Source organism: Acyrthosiphon pisum, chromosome A3 (assembly GCF_005508785.2).
Source record: "Acyrthosiphon pisum isolate AL4f chromosome A3, pea_aphid_22Mar2018_4r6ur, whole genome shotgun sequence".
NCBI lineage: Eukaryota > Metazoa > Arthropoda > Insecta > Hemiptera > Aphididae > Acyrthosiphon > Acyrthosiphon pisum.
Window position 1 is genome coordinate 42,164,169 of NC_042496.1, and position 7,034 is coordinate 42,171,202.

Here is a 7,034-nt window from a genome sequence, read left to right on the forward strand (position 1 = left end):
GACAAACGCTCATTTTTCGAAAATTATAACTTTAAAATGCCCGAAACCTATTTAATTTGTTTCAAATATTCTGTTCGTATGCGTCACGCATAAACGTCCTTTGCTCGCTACACTATTTGCATACGTGCATACAATTGATTTATTACGATATAAACATATGTCATATAGGTACTTATATTATAGATCGGGGGTCTCCTGCAAATGGCGGCTCACGGACTAATTATATCCGGTCCGCAAACAAGAAAAAAAGTAACAACCGTTATGTTATAGGTACATCCTAGTGTAGTAATTTATCATTTTTGTTCATTGGTTTTTACCGACGACGTCTGCAATTTTGATGGCCCGCCAAAAATTTCCAAATTCCTAATTTGGCCTTTCAAAAATATTAATTGATGACCCCTGCTATAGACTATAGAGGTGCTTTTTCGGCTGTTCAATTCGCGATGTTATAGTAAGATGAAAAGGGGTAGGCTCCTATACAGTATCTCCTCGTGAACAGCTTAAATTTAATAGCGATTATATTATTATTATTTAATAGACGATTGTAATATACGTTGTAACCAAAAAAATATAATAATAGCCAAGTTTATGTTGTATAATTGTGTTTTACGAAATGATAATAAGCATTTAAATTAAGCCAATTTTATTTTGCGTATTTTGTCGTTGGACATTTTCGAGTGCATATATTTTACGAACGTACGCGTTTCTCAGTTGGATAAATAATAGGTACCATACAGGCATGTACTGATATACACATAGGCAGCGTACACTTGCTAAGGAAATTCTATTGGTTGCATATGCTAAGGAAAGTCTACCGGTTGCAAATTGTTATAACGTTAACGTTTTGTTTTTGTTTGCATCAATAAACGATGGTGACCGGAGGAGAAACAATGCCAACCACAGTTTCTTTCTCTGTATGAATATATTTACATTTGACAAAAATATTTTATATGACTTTCTTTTAATATTAGAATTACGAGCTTTAAATCGTATGAGTACCTCTATACCTACCTAGGTACGGTATTAAAAACGTTTAATGGACCTAATATATTGTGTCGGAAGACAAACCACAGCAATCTGTGTTATTTTTTTTTTTGAAAAAATTGATTGAGTCGAAAATATTGATCGAAGAAAAACCATAGTCACAAAATCCACGACAATATATCTGTATATCTGTGAGCGTTACAAATTCTGTATTATTTTAAATAATATACAATGTGGATAAATTTATTTACAATTTTGCCTAAATTACCTCCCTTCCCTTGAAAAAAACTAAATATGTGAGGTATATAAATCAGCATCTAAATTTACGTCCTAATAATTAATATTTACTTTATTATTTTTTATTTAAATACCAATATCAATAATGTAAATACATTTTTTTTAGAAAACCCAATGGATTCTGAATTCGATAAAATAAGAACCACGAACCACCGGCAGTCTAAAATTATTATTATTTTTTATTATTATTATTAATATTACCTTTATTATTTTTTTTTTTTTTTTTTTTTTTTAATTTATTTCTTTATAAAAAATCTAATGGACCTAAGTCCTTTATTATAAATTATGTTATTATATTATTATTATATATTATTATTTATTACTATTATTATATGTTATATATTATTATTTATTACTATTATTATATGTTATATATTATTATTTATTACTATTATTTTAAAAATTTAAGATATGTACCAATTTTACAATGTTATAATATTGCAATTTATAAATCCTTACTACTTATAGTAATTAATTTCTAATTTTAAGTATGAAGCCATGTCATAAATAAATGTAAAAAAATAAAATTTTACAAATTCTGTATTATTTTAAATAATATACAATGTGGATAAATTTAATTACAATTTTGCCTAAATTACCTCCCTTCCCTTGAAAAAAACTGAACATGTAAGGTATATAAATCAGCATCTAAATGTACGTCCTAATAATTAATATTTACTTTATTATTTTTTATTTAAATACCAATATCAATAATGTAAATACAACTTTTTTAGAAAAGACAATGGATATTAAATTCATTGACAGAACCACCGGCCCTCTAAAATTTCTAAATCAATCAGAAATTGATTGATACCTACTATTATTATATTGTTTTATTTTTTTTTATTTTATTTATTCTTTATAAAAATTTAACGGACCTAAGTCCTTTATTATAAATTATGTTATTATATTATTATTATATATTTTATATTAATTATGTATTACTATTATTATAAAAATTATAAAAATTTAAGATATGTACCAATTTTACATAGTTATAATATTGCAATTTATAAATCCTTGCTAATATTTTCATACCTAATCCAAGTTCTAGAACATAATAAAACATCATTAATTGGCTGATTATAAATAACTATTAGTAGAGTAAAGCAGTAGACCATTAATTATAATATTTTTCATTGGAAATAAATGTGTGTATTATACACTAAAATATTAGAAATTAAGTATTTTTCTTTTAGTTTGGATCAATTGTCAGAAAATTATATGAATTTTAAATATTGAATACTAATTTTAAAATGGATGTATGTTTATGTATAATATAACAAATACAAAAATATAATTTAATGCAGTTGGTAAATACCCTAATAGACAAAAAAAAATTGGTTATAGAATGAAATGGTTTATATTTTGCATGATAAAATTCTCAAGCAGATCAATTAAATTTCTAGATAATATTATACTTTTCAACTTTGAATGTATGTGAAACTAATTAGATCAGTTGGTTGTGAATAGAATTATTTATTTATAAGAAATTACCACAAATTCGTCCCATTCGGTGCATATTACAATAGCGTGTGTCGAGTCTGCAGCTGTGTATGAATTATTGTGAATTTAAATTTTCATTAGATTTAATTAACGTAAGGATGCGTGAGATCTTTTTGGATTTGCTCTGGTTCAACCTAAGGTCAGTGATTTATTTTAATTATCATATTCAAAGGTGGGCATTAACTAGTTAAAACGTTTAAGTTAAGTTAAAAAGTTAATTTTTTTTAACTTTTTAACTTAACTAGTTAGTTTATTTTCTAATCAACTTATGAACTTAACTAGTTTAATTTGCAGTTGATTTTAAAAAAATCCATCAAGTTAAAAACATTTTGAAATTTTTCGTTTATACGTAAATATTACTATGTTTGTATAAATTAAAAATAATCCAATACAAAAACACAAACATTTCTGTTCTTTTTATTTTATTAAGTTGTAAATTATATATTATGCGAGTTGCAATTATAATTGTTTTTAAAACATTAATCATTTTAAATTATAAACTGACAATTGTTATGTTTTAATGTTATACCTATAACTTATATTATTAAATTTCTATATGTTATAAAATAATATTTTTGTTAAATTATAATTTTGAGATGAGTATAGTTTAAATTAGTAAATAATAGTAAAGTAAAAGTAAAAGGTTATACAGTGTACATTATGATACAAGTATAAAATTGTTTTTTATAATTTAAAAAGGTGGGTAAGTGGATGTCGCTCTGCTGTACAGTAGGTTAGAAGTGGGTCACTGTATAATGGATAGTATTAAATTTGAATTCAATGATATAATATCACTGGATAAGAAAAACGATTCTGAGCGGAGACGGTATATCAGTCTATGTATTAGACATATAATATATACTTATCTATGGTATTAAAAAAAAATTGACCTATAATAGGTACCTATAATAAATTCCAAATTAATCATATCATAATATCTATTAGGTACTTATAAGTTATAACGCGTTATACATCAACAAAAAACCGTGGTAAAATCATAGATATATAATAGTATACTTTAGAAGTTTCAAGTACCCACGAATAATATTATACAATCACAACAAAATAACTAAAAGAGTTATCCTAGGTTTTTAATATGTAATTTCGTCCAAATTTGTACTTAAAATGACTATAAAAATAAACTGTTTAAATGTATATTTTAGATTTTTTGGTAACAGAATTAATTACTTACGTGGAATCTTGTTTTAAATTTTTAAGTACAAAATAATTTTAAAATTAAAATTTGATAAATTTTGTCAAAATTTGATCTTTAAATGCTTATAAAAAAAATTGTGCCTATGTATTTTTAATATTTTTCAACTGATATTGTAACAATATATCAGGAGCTTTGTTTTAAATTTATACACTTTTTGGCCCAACAGATAAAACTTTATTGATATTTATTGAAAAAAAAAACTAAAAAAATTTAAAACTGAAAATATCCGTAAACAGCTCAAAAAGAGTCAAAATATTTTCAAAATTGTATGGTGTATAGGAAATGCTTATATAAACATTCAATAAAAATTTCATGTATCTGCAGTTATTCGTTTTTGAATTAGAACAAAATAAGGAAATCGCTACATGAGAAATCGAGTGAATATCCAATGTTGTAAAAATTTGAATTTCAAACGATCATAAAAATTTAATGGGACCGCACCTCGGATAACAAATTAAAAAATATAAAAAAAACCATACAGAAATGGCGATCCCCCATAAACACAACCCGTAAAGCAGATATCGTCACAACTAGAGCCAGAATTGGCCACACACATCTCACCCATTCTTTCCTTTTCAACCATGAAGAACATCCAACCTGCCATCAATGTGACCACTGACCTACCACTGACAATTGAACATCTCACACTCAGCTGCACCAAGTACATCAATGAACGAAGCATCTTAAACTTCCCCTCCAACATCGAAGAAGCACTCGGGGAAACCAACACCGATGCCATCTTCAACTTTTTTAATGCCATCAAAGTATCCAACCTATTATAAAAATCTGAAAATACTACTGTTTTACCTATTTATTTAACATTACTATTTTATTTTATTTATCTACTTATTTTGTTTAATTCCCATGTTACTATGTACATAAGACTTTTTCAATATTTCTAATCTTTAATCTACCATTGTAAACCTTTTCAGGCTAATGACCTCCGATGTCGAAGCCTTATTCTTAATAAAAAAAAAAAAAAAAAAATTTAATTTGACTTTCTTATAGATATTTTTTGTTTGATAAAGGTAGATAATCTTATAAGGAATCTTGTATTACATTTTCATATCTTAGATTTAAAAAGAAAAATTTTTACGAATTTCTAACTCGAAATAATTTGCAAATATTCGTGATTTTTCCATATTTTGTCATTTTTTGAACTTTAAATATACTAGGAGCCTTCTATTAAATTTTCAAGCTTTTTTATCCAACAAATAAAATTTTATTGATATTTTTAGAAAAAAAACTAAAAAAAAAATGGAATATGAAAATGTCCATAAAGAGCTAAAAATAAATCAAAATATTTTGAAAATGTTATGGTGTATAGAAAATGCTAAGATAAACATTCAGTCAAAATTTCATATATCTACGGTCATTTTTTTTAAAGTTACACCAAAAACCAAAATCGATTTTGCGTAATAATTCCCGTTTTTCCTTAATTTTTCTTTTGTTTTTCACGTCACTTTTGAAAACTACTGTGAAATTTTTACTTTTGACCCCCCAAAGTACAAACTAGATTCACTTTCCAATCATAAAAGTTACTGTTGAAGAAAATCGAAGCAGTTTTACTGTCCTAAAAGGTGATGACAGACACAAAAATAAAAAAAATAAAAAAAATAATAAAAAAAATAAAAAAAAAACACACATCATTGTAAAATCAATACATTCATCGTTCCACTCAGAATCTAAAATTAGAAACTAAAAAGACACATTCACTCTTTATGTGATTTACATACTAATTTAATAAAAAAAATAGATTAACTTTTTTTAACTGAGTTTATATTTTTTTCTATATTAACTTTTAACTTATCGAGTTAAATTTAAAATTTGTTAACTTTTAACTTATCGATCTTGTGTCCTCTTAACTGAACTTAACTTGAGTTAATTATTTTCATTACCTTGACCACCTTTGAATATATTATGTACCAAGAGTACCATATTATAAATGAAACCTAGGTATTTTGTTACAACATTCTGATCAATTTATTTAAAAACAAATTCACATCATAATGTTTAAAAATTCATAATATACAATTATTTACCATTCATTTTATTTCTTGTCTAGTAAGTAATTATGATTTAATTTATAATTGTGATTTGTAGATAGAAGACACAATTATACAAATTAATGTATTACAAGGCTGAGCTGGGGGTGGGGGGTATGGTTCAGACCCCCCCCGAAATTTTTTTTTGAAATAATATTGAATAGTTTTAAATGCCTACCTATTATATTTGATACGTGTCACTGTGATTACAACACATAAATAAATAAAACGGTTTAATGGTAAATTTTATATTTATATTGTGTTAGATAAGCGATAACTAATCTTAATGTACTTTTATAAAACCTAATGTATCTATACCTACAGTATCTAATCTTAATTGTACCTACCCCCCCCCCCCACCGCCGAAATATTTTTCTGGCTACGGCCTTGATGTATTATAAAATAACTATTAAACAAAAATTGAAATAAATGAGATTTTTTTTTTTTTTTTTTTTTCTTTTTATTAGCTTTTAGTATGTAACTATAATAGCTCAACAATTATTAAATAAAACAAGTAATAACTATGACGAAAATATAGTAAGACAATATAAAGTAATTAAAAAGAAAGAAGTAACAGATTATATTATCTAATTAAATAATAATGTGTGTAGATATCACCTCAAATTACAAAGCCAGCTTCCAATAAAAAATGTATTATTTTTTTTATAACTGTTTCGGCTTGGGTGTTGAGTATAGAAGGGAGAGTGGGAGGAATGTTTAAAAACTTAATATAATTAATCAAGGATGTACGCTTAGAATACAAAGACGGACAGTCAAATAGTAGATGAGAGATGTCACAAATGTTTTCGGTTATGTGTAGTGTACAGAGGGGAGAGTCATTTAGGCCAAGTTTGTATGCATGATCTGGAAGAAGTGAGTGGTCCCACGCGAAGTCGGTTAAAACGAACAATGATAGACCTAGGTAGGTCTAAGTTGTAGACCAAGTTTTTTTTAAATAAAAAAAAAAAATAAATGAGATATAATTC